The 13,449-nt window shown below is 45.6% G+C and overlaps 1 protein-coding gene across 2 annotated transcripts in view; it reads right to left on the bottom strand.

Moving 5' to 3' along the window:
* Positions 1-13,449, bottom strand: part of LOC140460244 (uncharacterized) — a 52,238-nt gene that overhangs the window by 17,473 nt on the left and 21,316 nt on the right. The window contains exons 1-2 of one of the 2 annotated variants that reach the window (XM_072554676.1): positions 10,339-10,436; positions 7,561-7,669 (exon numbers count right to left, since the gene is read on the bottom strand). The exons of the other annotated variant lie outside the window; for it this stretch is intronic. The gene's annotated coding sequence lies outside the window, so the exon portion shown is untranslated. Of the gene's footprint in view, positions 1-7,560; positions 7,670-10,338; positions 10,437-13,449 lie in introns of those variants that run through there. 2 annotated transcript variants of the gene reach the window in all.

Here is a 13,449-nt window from a genome sequence, read left to right as displayed (position 1 = left end):
ACGAACGAGAGGGACCGTATTGTTGAAGAGGAGAGTGTGAAACGGACTGATAAGCTAGAAGAGATACCTGTTAGGAAGGAAGATGTGTTGGACATTTTGAACAACTTGAGGATAGACAAGTCCCCCGGGCCTGACGGGATATATCCTAGGATTATGTGGGAAGCAAGAGAGGAAATTGCAGTACCGTTGGCAATGATCTTCTCGTCTTCACTGGCAACTGGGGTGGTACCAGGGGACTGGAGAGTAGCAAATGTTGTGCCCCTGTTCAAAAAAGGGAATAGGGATAACCCCGGGAATTACAGGCCAGTTAGTCTTACTTCTGTGGTAGGCAAAGTAATGGAAAGGGTACTGAGGGATAGGATTTACGAGTATCTGGAAAGACACTGCTTGATTAGGGACAGCCAGCACGGATTTGTGAAGGGTAGGTCTTGCCTTACAAGTCTTATTGAATTCTTCGAGGAGGTGCCAAGCATGTGGATGAGGGTAGAGCAGTGGATGTAGTGTACATGGATTTTAGTAAGGCATTTGATAAGGTTCCCCATGGTAGGCTTATGCGGAAAGTCAGGAGGCATGGGATAGAGGGAAATTTGGCCAATTGGATAGAAAACTGGCTAACCGGTCGAAGTCAGAGAGTGGTGGTAGATGGTAAATATTCAGCATGGAGTCCAGTTACAAGTGGAGTTCCGCAGGGATCAGTTCTGGGTCCTCTGCTGTTTGTAATTTTTATTAATGACTTAGATGAGGGAGTCGAAGGGTGGGTCAGTAAATTTGCAGATGATACAAAGATAGGTGGAGTTGTGGACAGTGAGGAGGGCTGTTGTCGGCTGCAGAGGGACTTAGGTATGATGCAGAGCTGGGCTGAGGAGTGGCAGATGGAGTTCAACCCTGCCAAGTGTGAGGTTGTCCATTTTGGAAGAACAAATAAGAATGCGGAATACAGGGTTAATGGTAGGGTTCTTGGTCAGGTGGAGGAACAGAGGGATCTTGGGGTCTATGTACATAGATCTTTGAAGGTTGCCACTCAGGTGGATAGAGTTTGTAAGAAGGCCTATGGAGTATTATCGTTCATTAGCAGAGGGATTGAATTCAAGAGTCGTGAGGTGATGTTGCAGCTGTACAGGACTTTGGTTAGGCCACATTTGGAGTACTGTGTGCAGTTCTGGTCGCCTCACTTTAGGAAAGATGTGGAAGCTTTGGAGAGGGTGCAGAGAAGATTTACCAGGATGTTGCCTGGAATGGAGAGTAGGTCGTACGAGGATAGGTTGAGAGTTCTCGGCCTTTTCTCGTTGGAACGGCGAAGGATGAGGGGTGACTTGATAGAGGTTTATAAGATGATCAGAGGAATAGATAGAGTAGACAGTCAGAAACTTTTTCCCCGGGTACAACAGAGTGTTACAAGGGGACATAAATTTAAGGTGAAGGGTGGAAGGTATAGGGGAGATGTCAGGGGTGGGTTCTTTACCCAGAGAGTGGTGGGGGCATGGAATGCGCTGCCCGAGGGAGTGGTAGAGTCAGATTCATTGGCGACCTTTAAGCGGCATTTGGATAGGTACATGGATGGGTGCTTAATCTAGGATAGAAGTTCGGCACAACATCGTGGGCCGAAGGGCCTGTTCTGTGCTGTATTGTTCTATGTTCTATGTTCTAATTTCCATGACAGTTGTTACTATGTCATCATGCTCAGTGTTTGACTATAAACAATGTATATAAGCTCTATACAAACTCTGAAAAAGTCGGCAGATTATTTTGGCGGTCTAGGAGTACTCATCCTTCTGGGCTGATCAGTCTACCAACCCGGCCATACTAAAGAATAAACAATTGCTTGTGTGATCAACAAAGAGTCATTTCCAGGTGCATTTATCGACCAATCCCAGAAACCCGAAGACCTGGACAGCAGTTCAGAACATCAGAACAACCGAACAGGAAATGGTTAATGTCCCCAGGATGTGGGGAGCAAAATGAGACATCAAGGCATTAACACCAACACCAGAGAGAAGCTGAACAAACAGATATGGCAAACGTTAGAGAGTTACAGCAGAGGAACAGTCCCTTCCATCCAACTCATCTGTGCCGACCAGATATCCTAAATCTATCTCGTCCCATTTGCCAGCGCTTGGCCCATGTCCCTCTAAACCCTTCCCATTCATATAACCATCCAGATACAATTACAGCATTTAAAAGGTATCAGCCGCCACCACTTCCTCTGGCAGCTCATTCCTTACACGCACTACCTTCTGAATATAGGAGTTGCCCCTTAGGTTCCTTTTAAATCTCACCCTCAGTGAACCTATGACACGTCCAGGGAAAAGACTTGTCTATTTATCCTATCCGTGCCCCTCATGGTTTTACAAAGGTTTGTAGGGTCACCCCTCGGCCTCTGGCGCTCGAGAGAAAACAGCCCCACCCTGTTCAGCTCAAACGCTGACAACATCTTTGTCAATCTTTTCAGAACCCTTTCAATTTTTGCAACATCCTTCCTCTAACAGAGAGACGAGAAGTACACACAACATTCCAAAAGTGGCCTAACCAATGTCTGGTGCAGCTACAACATCCCAGCTCGTATAATCAGAGGATTGGGAAAGTTTTCAAAACCCACAAAAGACAACCGGGAAAGAATGGAGGGACAAACCGAACTTTTGCGGGTCAGCTTGGACATCAGGGCGGGGGATGAGAATGAGGGAAGGAAGCTGAATGTGCTGGAGCCAAGGCGCAGGAAGAACAGAGGATACAAAACCGGCTTCAAGCTGCAATGAGGAACATTGCACCTGCTGCAGTTACTTGTGGGAATCGGGTGCATTTTAAAAATAAAAACAGAAAAGCTATCTACCCTCCGCCTTCCCAACGTCGATCCTTCTCTTTCACCTCAGGTATATTAAGACATATACCTGAGTTTGCGGAGTCTGCTCCCTCCCTGGATTCACTCCAGTTGCTACAAGTGAACAATTTCCCCTCCTTCCATCTCTGTCTCCCTCCCAGGATGAAGAGTTGCCCAGAGAGAGGGGAATTCATTATGAAACTGACAGGGCAACTTCCGCGTTGTGACGTCAATAAAGGAACGAGGGGCGGGGCGAAAAGCGGAGCCAAATGACGGTAAAGGCGGCGGGACCAGACCGAGAGCGGCCCACGCACTGCGCATGCGGTGCCCGGCAGCACAAGGGGAGGACAACACCCCATCACTTCAGAGAATCCCCATAGTGTGGAAAGCAGGTCACACCGACCCTCCCAAGGGTAACGCACCCACATCCATTCCCCTACTCCCACTGCTCTACATTTAATCCTGAGTAACGCACCTTAGCTGCATATCGCTGGACATTATGCATGATTTAGCGGAGCCAATCCACCCTAACCTACACACCCCTGGGCACAATAGGTAATTTAGCATGGCCAATCCACTTTTAATCTGGACAAAGTTTAAATCTCAACTCCAGGTGCATTTATCGACCAATCCCAGAAACCATGTAAGATTCTGTAAATCAGTTTAACCATTGTGGCACAGTCAGTCTCACACAGGGGAGCTCACACCTTCAATACCGTGGGCGGCACGGTGGCACAGTGGTTAGCACTGCTGCCTCACAGCGCCTGAGACCCGGGTTCAATTCCCACCTCAGGCGACTGACTGTGTGGAGTTTGCACGTTCTCCCCGTGTCTGCGTGGGTTTCCTCCGGGTGCTCCGGTTTCCTCCCACAGTCCAAAGATGTGCAGGCCAGGTGAATTGGCCATGCTAAATTGCCCATAGTGTTAGGTAAGGGGTAAATGTAGATGTAGGGGTATGGGTGGGTTACGCTTCGGCGAGGCGGTGTGGACTTGTTGGGACGAAGGGCCTGTTTCTACACTGTAAGTAATCTAATCTAATTATCTGGGCTGACACGACACCAATTGCTAAAGTTCACATGAGAATTTAACTTTTCAAAAACATATGTAAATTACATATGAAAGAACTGAAACCAACATGGTCATCCTTACAGATGAGAGACTTAACAAATCCAGGTCTTATTCAATGTATAATTTCAGTTACATCACACTGTAAACTGTTGCTATAAATTCTATGTCTTACCATCTTATACTCCATAAACACCTGATGAAGGAGCTGCACTCCGAAAGCCAGTGCTTCCAATTAAACCTTTTGCACTATAACATGGTGTGTGTGATTTTTAACCCTGCAAATATAATTCTGCAAATACACATTTACTCCCATGGACTTATGTATGTGCGTATGTGCATGAGAGAGAGAAAAGTCTACATCAGTGTTGGATGCCTTTATGTCTATTTGATAACAGATGTTTTATTTCTATAGATGTAAATATTGTAGTAAATCTTAGTTAGATGTAAGAGAGAGAGAATTCTTCAAGTAGGGCATGATAAGAATCCTGGGAGACCCCTATTTCTTGTTTACTTCCTAATGAACAAACATTACGCTCTATCGTCTGTTTATTTCTAATTTTATTGCATTTTCATTGTTTTATTCCTTGCAATGACGTGGGAGAATTGTTAGATTTGGGTCAGCCATTTTGTCACATATTGAAGCCTGGAAACCATTTTGAATCTCATCTTAGTGCTTGCTTTCCAGAGCTTATGTTTCCCAGGCTTAGTGGAGACGGTTGGCCTTGCAGCTGTACTGCTCCCTGATAAACAAATTCTTTCTTTGCATGGGACTTTATTTCCATCCCCCACAGTTGGCGAGCCAGCCAGGAGATACCCTGGTGCTGCCAGGTCACTGACTGATATACTTTGAGAGATGAAATATAGAGGGTGGTTGCTGCTTTTGTTCTGTCCAAATAAAAAGGAAAGCTGGCCAGGGACAAAAATGGTGATACAATTCTCGCTACTCAACCACAAGATACTAGTGAGAGTGTCCTGACGTAATGCTGCTGAGAGCAGCTTATGCTTTAAAAAATTAGTAATAAAGAATTTGCTTGCCCCAGGGTTATGGCTGGTGAAACCTTCTTTGATAAGACCTGGAGCTACACTGATGTCTGCGGCAGGCTTCAAAATGCCACCGATCCATTCAAATGCGCAACATTAGTTTTAATTGGCTAGTAAAATTCTGCAATAAGTATAATGTCCAGACTTGAATAAATTTGGCATACACGACGCAGTGGGCAACTATTAAATACTCTGTTGTATTTCCCCTGGGTTGTGGACTAATGCAGAGACACTAACAACTTGATTAGATTAGATTGGATTACTTACAGTGTGGAAACAGGCCCTTTGGCCCAACAAGTCCACACCGACCCGGCGAAGCGCAACCCACCCAGACCCATTCCCCTACATTTATCCCTTCACCTAACACTGCGGGCAATTTAGGATGGCCAATTCACCTGACCTGCACATTTTTGGACTGTCGGAGGAAACCCACGCAGACACGGGGAGGATGTGCAAACTCCACACAGTCGCCTGAGACGGGAATTGAACCCGGGTCTCTGGCGCCGTGAGGCAGCAGTGCTAACCACTGTGCCACCGTGCTGCCCAAAAACTTGCCTTGAAAACAGTGTTCAATTTGCAAATGGAACAGCTGAGAAGTATTTAGAGTTTGCACAGTTGGTTAGGCAGCTATGTGTCACAGCCAGGATTTATGAGGCTCAACTCCTGAACTTGGACTGTTCTGGAATGAGAGTGTCTCATTACCCTTGGAAGGAAGGAATAAACAAATACTGAAACTGAGATTCGAAGAAAGTTGGAAAATATTGCAGAGAGAGGCATGCAGGTAGAGAGAGAGGAACAGGCAGGCAGAGAGAGAGACGCGCTGGCAGGAAGAGATAGAAAGAGGTATGCAGGCAGAGAGAGAGAGAGAGAGAGACAAGCACAAAAAGAGAGAGGCACATCGGCAGGCATAGAGAGTGACAGACAGGGAGAGACTGACACAGTGCCGACACCGAGGAGAAAGTGAGGACTGCAGATGCTGGAGACCAGAGTTGAAAAATGTGGTGCTGGAAAATCACAGCAGGCCAGGCAGCATCCCAGGAGCAGGAGAATCGATGTTTCGGGCCTGAAGAAGGGCTTATGCCCGAAGCGTCAATTCTCCTGCTCCTCGGATGCTGCCTGGCCTGCTGTGTTTTTCCAGCACCACACTTTTCAACTCAGTGCCGAAACCCTCCAGGTTGCATAAAGGTTAACACTTTGTAATCTGGTTTGAATGCACATTTGCCTGGGTATGGTGCTGAAATCACAGGGGACGCCCCTGAAGAAGAGCACAAACTATGGCCTCAAATAGGGTACTCCCTCCACACCCAAACCAAAATGTGGGTGACCCCTGATGGACTGGTTTGTGTTCCTTCTTTGTTGCTGCCTATTTCAATTGAATATATGCAATATTGTACACACTTGGGCAGGGAGGGAACGGTTAATACTCTGTTACAAACTTGGTGGTGCCCAGATTTTCAGAAAGTAGCGAGGAAAAGAGCTGAAGAGTGTTTAATTTGTAAATAAACAATATGCATGCTGTAAGAGGGCTGCCCTATCTTGGTTAAGCACTTCCTTGCCTAGTGGGCCTTTTTACCTGTCTACAACCGGCTCATATAGAATTGAGTTGCGTACGTTGTTATGAATATTGTCTAATAAGAGTAGATGTATTTAGTAGATGAATCAAAACTATCCCAATGATTGAAACAGCTGCCACTATAGTGTTGGACAAATGCAAAATATTTGCATCAGTTAACCAAAACTCTTCAAAGTTTGCATTCACAGGTACGCCAAGCCTAAGAATTAGTACCGGGCATATTGGAGCCGAGATGGAAGGGCCCATTCCTAGTCCTGTTGGTCACCCATTCAGCAGTCAAGGTCAAGGGAGGCCACATGGACACACACAACAGAATACAAAAGAGCGCCACCTCCTGGAGGAACACAGAAGACCCCGTCAGAGACAGATCTTCAGCCTTCATCCGTGAATGGCTCAGCCTGATCATTCTGCCTTTCACTGCGTTCTTTCTTAGCTTTCTTTCATGAACTACGTTTGATTGGACCTGATAACCTCTAGTAAACGGGAATTACAGGTTAATACTTTTCTTTCTACACAGAAGGTCAACCACTCTAGCTGCTGGTATGTGCCCATATTCCCATTCATCCCAAACTTGCACCAAGCGAGCACTTATAGAATTTAACCAACTTGCACCTTTCTTTCCCCCTGCCTTTGGAACTGCTCAACTGAAGATCAAAGTCACCCCGTAGACAATCCTGCGCTTGGCTCAGTTCACTGTTGTGGCCCTCCTCTCCAGCGATCTCCCAGATGCTGAGATTTCCCCTTCCTGATGAAACCCCTGATGATGACTCCCAATCCCTGGAGCCTTCTGCCCCTGTCCTTAGAACCAGAGGACTATCTGTCTGATCTCCAACCACAACCCCCTGACAATCCCTCTTGCTCTGGGTATAATCCCCCTTTTGCTGACACCCCCAATCTCTTCTTTTTAATAAAAAAAAAGGAGAGATTGTGGGAGAATTTGACCAAAATTGACACAAAACTGCGTGGAGTCATTTTGTCACAAAGCAATGTTAGCAGTAAAATGTAGCCTGCTAACATAATGCTGTCTGAGCTGTGGCTAAGGAATTCTGTTTTGATAGCCTGACCTTGCAGCTGCAGGCTGTCTCTGCTCCTCAGACCATTAGACTGTGCTGCTTTATAGAATGATGTATTGTTTCCCTCTGTTCCTTATTGGTGATTCGAGCCGAGCGAAACCTGCAGTAGAAGATAACATTCAGTTTTGCAGACATTAAGAAATGTGAACCTTACAACTGCCCCTCCGTTGCATAATTAATGGACAGTAGGCTTGTGTTTTATCATAAAACTTGTAACATTCTGTATTTCATTGTTCAACACAAAGTCCAACGTACTCCAAATAGGTCTTCCCAATGGCAATGAATAAAGCAAGTTAATTGCTCAAGGTCTCCTCTCCTGACTACTTTGCTTTAAATGATTTGGCACACGAGTTACTTTGTTCCAACAGCACTAACAGTTACATCTAAGGGAGACAGAATTCATGTAGTAGACATCAGGATCCTGGGAGACCCCTATTTCTGGTTTACTTCCTAATGAACAAACATTAAGCATTTATTTTATTCTAAGTTTGTTTCGTTTTTCTTCTTTGATTCCCTGCTATGGCTACACTATGTGTCTGGATGGTTGACAGGCTGGGAGATTATGGGTTGGCTTTCGATTGACTGAACGTTTTATTGTTCTGGAAGCTGTAAAGAGGCGTAAAAGCTTCAGCAGAAATCCAGCAGAGCTGAGAACAGACCGACATCATACTCTGTGGGAACAGGGAGATCAGCAGAGGACAGAGAAATCAGGACCTGAAATCCGAGCTGACACCAGACTACCCTGTGATCAGTGCTAACCCTCTGCCTTTACCTAGCTTCCTATTTGACTACGCCCTTGATATTCAGGATCCAATCCTTGTCATCCTGAAGCCATGTCTCTGTAAGGAGTCTCAGACCATAATTATACTCTTCAATGTGTGCAGTCAATTCATTCACTTTTGTTACAATGCAGCACACATTCAGACACACCGTTTTTAGTTTCAATTTTTGTGATCCTTAGAATCCAGTTTTGATTGCTGGTATATTTACTCTCCTTGTCCCTTTCTATTGTCCTCTGATGTTAATTTCCCACATGACTACATTGCTCACCGGCCTTGATTTGGATTGGCCAGGCTAAATTGCCCATAGTGTCCAGGATGTGCAGGTTAGGTGGGTTAACCATGGGAAATGTAGGGTTATAGTTTCATAGTAATAGAAGCAGGAGTAGGCTATTTGACCTGTCCAGTAGCTCCACCATTCGTTATTATCGTGCCTGATCTATCCATTGTCTCAGCTCCACCTCCCTGCATGTCACAAGTAATCCCTTAATTCCGCGACCATGCAAAAAGCCATCCAACTGTGTCTTGACTATACTTAATGAAGCTGCCTCTACTGCTTTCTTCGGCAAAGAATTCGATAGGTTCACTACTCAACAGGAAAAGGAGCTCCTCTTCATCTTCATACCGAACGCCGCCTTCACTAACCTGTCCACCTGAGACTCCACTTTCAAGGAATTATGAACCTGCACTTCAAGGTCTCTTTGTTCTGCAACACTCCCCTTCACTGTGCCAGTCCTGCCTGGATTGCTTGACTAAAATGCAAAACCTCACATTTCTCTAAATTAAACTCCATCTGCCAGTCCTCAGCCCATCAGGTAAATTCTAATTTATACCAAACAGTTTTCCTCTCTTATTCCCTTGAAGCTGAAAATCTCCATCCACACACTCTCCCTCCATTCTCAATTTGATGAACGTAATCCCTGCTGTACCATATCCTAAAGGGTCTGGTTCACGCTGATTAGCAGACCCACATTCAGGGGGAATCAAATTGAAACATACAGAATATTGAATGACCTGGACAGAGTAGACATTAGGAAGATGTTTCCATTGGGAGGAGAGACTAAGACCCGAGTGCCCAGCCTTAAAGTGAAGGAAAAACCTTTTCTGACATTCCCCCACCAATGGATGGTTTCACTGACTCTCACTCTCTCGATCCTGGTGACCCTGACTATGACAGTTACCTAGGCGATTCTAAACCAACACACACCACTGGGTCCACTACGTCCCTCCTTTTGCCAGTTCCTCTGAACTGCCCTCCTGATTTGGTGAAAAGAAAGAAGGAATTGTGGGAGAATTATTGCATTCTGGTCAGCCATTTTATCACATATTAAAAACCTGGAAACCATTTTCAATCTCAGCTCAGTGCCTGCTTGCTCAAGCTTGTTTCCAGGATAAGATTGATGAACCTGGAAAAGACAGAGACAGTCGGCCTTGCAGCTGTAATGCTACCTGTTAAACACATTCTTTCCTTGCATGGGAATATTCTTCTCTTTGCAAGGACCTATTATATAGTTATCAGCTACTAACCAACACTGTCTAGACACTAAGTCACTGGGCAAAGTGACTTAGTTTGCTAATTGTTAAATTATCACACAACTCTCTCTTTCTCATTGGAGTGACTTGTGACTATTAGGTTGACTTAGCTCTCCCTGTGAGCTCCTGAATGAACAGTCAATAACCCAAGGTTTTTGTGTCATGATTACATATCTAAATTGGACTACTACAAGCAAGTCACCCACAGCATAATCTATTTCCAGTCCCAGCATGGATCAAGGGGCCACCCATTTTTGCCAGACAAGTAAATGTGTCAAGCTGAGGAAACAAAGCCTGTCAAACATTAATAGACACAGATCTAGACCAACATTTTCCAGAGTCTGTCCCTTCCCCTCGATTGACTTTCTTTTTCCCTCAGCTCCTACAGACCAACAACTGAACCCAAGGATGAGAAAAAAAAATGGAAAAGGGGGTGAAAAAAGAGTGCCGTCCTCACAGATGTTAAACAGAGGAAGGAAGTTGCAGTCTGGGGTGAAGTTCAATCTTCTTTCAGAGAGAGAGAGGAGCAACAGCAACTTCCGAAGCTCGTGGTCCAACTTCCGCATTCAGACAATGGGGGACTCTGATTGGCAGGAGGACCAGTCTCCTTCCGGTCCTCCAGGGATTCCCAAAGGTTGGTCTCCCCGTCCATCAGTACGATGAGGGGTGGGGCCCCACTCATTTCACACATGCGCACCATGAACATTGCTCACGGCCGATAGAGCGGTTCCTGGATCGCCTGGGATTGTGGAGACTACATCGGCCATTACAGACATGAAATCAAGAGTGCCACATGCCTTCTTAATCGTCCTTTTCCATGCGTTGGTAACGTACACATCATAAACCAATCTTTAATCGATTTTAAATTGTTACACTGAGTGAAACGCTACAGGTGTTCAACTCTAAACTCTATTTCCAAGTCAGTGTCAGCACATCGCTCTTTATGATACAAAGCTGGGTGGCAGGGTGAAATGTGAGGAAGATGTTAGGAGATTACAGGGTGACCTGGACAAGTTAGGTCAGATGAATGGCAGATGCAGTTTAATGTGGATAAATGTATGGTTATCCACTTTGGTGCTAAGAACAGGAAGGCAGATTACTACCTCAATGGAATCAATTTAGGTAAAGGGGCAGTACAGAGAGATCTGGGTGTTCTTGTACACGAGTCAATGAAGGTAAGCATGCAGGTACAGCAGGTAGTGAAGAAGGCGAATAGCATGCTGGCCTCCATAATAAGAGGGATTGAGTATAGAAGCAAAGAGGTTCTTCTGCAGCTGCACAGGGCCCTGGTGAGACCACACCTGGAGTAGTGTGTGCAGTTCTGGTCTCCAAATTTGAGGAAAGACATTCTGGATATTGAGGGAGTGCAATGTAGGTTCATGAGGTCAATTCCTGGAATGGCAGGATTACCTTACACTGAAAGACTGGAACGACTGGGCTTGTATACCCTTGAGTTTAGAAGATTGAGAGGGGATATGATTGAGAAATATAAGATTATTAAAGGATTGGACACTCTGGAGGCAGGAAACACGTTTCTGCTGATGGGTGAGTGCCGAACCAGAGGACACAGCTTAAAAATACGGGGTAGACCATTTAGGACAGAGATAAGGAGAAACTACTTCACCCGGAGAGTGGTGGCTGTGTGGAATGCTCTGTCCCAGAGGGCAGTGGAGGCCCAGTCTCTGGGTTCATTTAAGAAAGAGTTGGATAGAGCTCTCAAGGATTGTGGAATCAAGGGCTATGGAGATAAGGCAGGAACAGGATACTGATTAAGGATGATCAGCCACGATCATATTGAATGGTGGTGCAGGCTCGAAGGGCAGAATGGCCTACTCCTGCACCTTTTGTCTATTGCTTATTGTCTATTATCTGTCCTCAAATAAGGACTGAATCAAAGCCTGACACCTGTTCCACCTGAACGTCGATTTTTTTTAAAATTTGCGGGTTCCAACCCTCTGTTTCAATCATTTATTAAAAGTTATTCAAGGTGCATGGGCATCTCTGGCTGCCCAGCATTTATTTCCTCTTGAGAAGGTGGTGGTGACCTGCCTTCTTCAACTGCTGTGGTCCACATGCTATACGGTGACCGACAATGCCCTTATGGAGGGAATTCCAGGATTTAGCTCCAGCGACACTAAAGGAACAGCAAGTTGCTTCCAAGTCAAGATGGAGAGTGGCTTAGAGGGGTACTTGCAAGAGGTTCTGTTCCCAAGTATCTGTTGTCCCAGTCCTTCTAAATGGAAGTGGTTTGTGGTATGGAAGGTATTTTCTAAGTATCTTTGGTGAATTTCTGTGGTGCATCTTGTAGATCGGACACACCACTGATTCTCAACAGTGGGGCAGAGGGAGGGGATGTATGTGGAGATGGTTCCAATCAAGCGGGCGACTTTGTACTGAATGGTATCAAGCTATTTGAATACTGTTGAAGCTGCACCCATTCAAGCATGTGGGAGAGTATTCCATCACACTGCTGACTTGTGCCTTGTAGAAGATGTACAGGTTTTGGGGAGTCAGGAGGTGAGTTACTTGCCGCAGTATTCCTGACCTGATTAGATGACCTACATTATGGAAACAGACCATTCAGCCCAACAAACCCACACCAACCCTCCGAAGAGCAACCCACCCACACACATTCCCCTACCCTGTATTTATCCCTGACGAATACACCCAACACTATGGGCAATTTAGCATGGCCAATTCACCTAACCTGCACATCTTTGCACTGTGGGAGGAAACCGGAGCACCCGGAGGAAACCCACACAAACACAAGGAGAATGTGCAAACTCCACACAGACAGTTACCCGAGGCAGCAATTGAACCTGGGTCTCTGGTGCTATGAGGCAGCAGTGGTAACCACTGAGCCACCTGTAACCTGTTCTTGTTGTCGTTGTGGCTGTGGTTAGTCTAGTTGAGTTTCTGTTCAATGGTAAACCCCAAGGATGTTGATAGCGGGGTGTTTAGTGACAGTAACACTATTGAATATCACGGGGCAGTGGTCAATTTATCTCTTTTCGGGATGAGTCATTGTTTGGCATTGGTATGGCATAAATGTTACTTCCCACTCGTCTGCCCATTGGATGTTGTTAAGGTCTTGTTGCATTTCAAACTGAAGTTTGTGAGGAGATGTGAATCGTGCTGAACATTGTGCAATTATTGGCGAATATTTCCACCACTGACCTTATGATGGAGGATGGTCATTGATGAAGATGGTTGAGCCTAAGACACTACCCTATGAATTCCTGCAGAGACCGTCCTGGAACTGTGATGACTGACCTCCAACAACCATAGCCAGTTTTCTATGTGCCCGGTAAGGCTTAACAATTAAGACACACAAACAATATTTCAAAACTAATTGAAGGAATACACAGAAGACACCCCTCTTTTGTAAATCTCCAGTGCAAGCTTTTCTGGTCCAGAAACAATCTGATAAGTGTTGACTTTCATCAACCTTTTTGATCTTTGCCACTCACTGCGCTCCCTGTCCATTCCCCCCACCACTCACTGCGCCCCCTGTCCATTCCCCCCACCACCCACAGCTCCCCCTGTACATTCTCTATCCATCCCCAGC

This window comes from Chiloscyllium punctatum, chromosome 36 (assembly GCF_047496795.1).
Source record: "Chiloscyllium punctatum isolate Juve2018m chromosome 36, sChiPun1.3, whole genome shotgun sequence".
Taxonomy (NCBI): Eukaryota; Metazoa; Chordata; class Chondrichthyes; order Orectolobiformes; family Hemiscylliidae; genus Chiloscyllium; species Chiloscyllium punctatum.
Note: the sequence above shows the minus strand (reverse complement) of the source record. Positions and strands in the feature narration are given on the sequence as shown.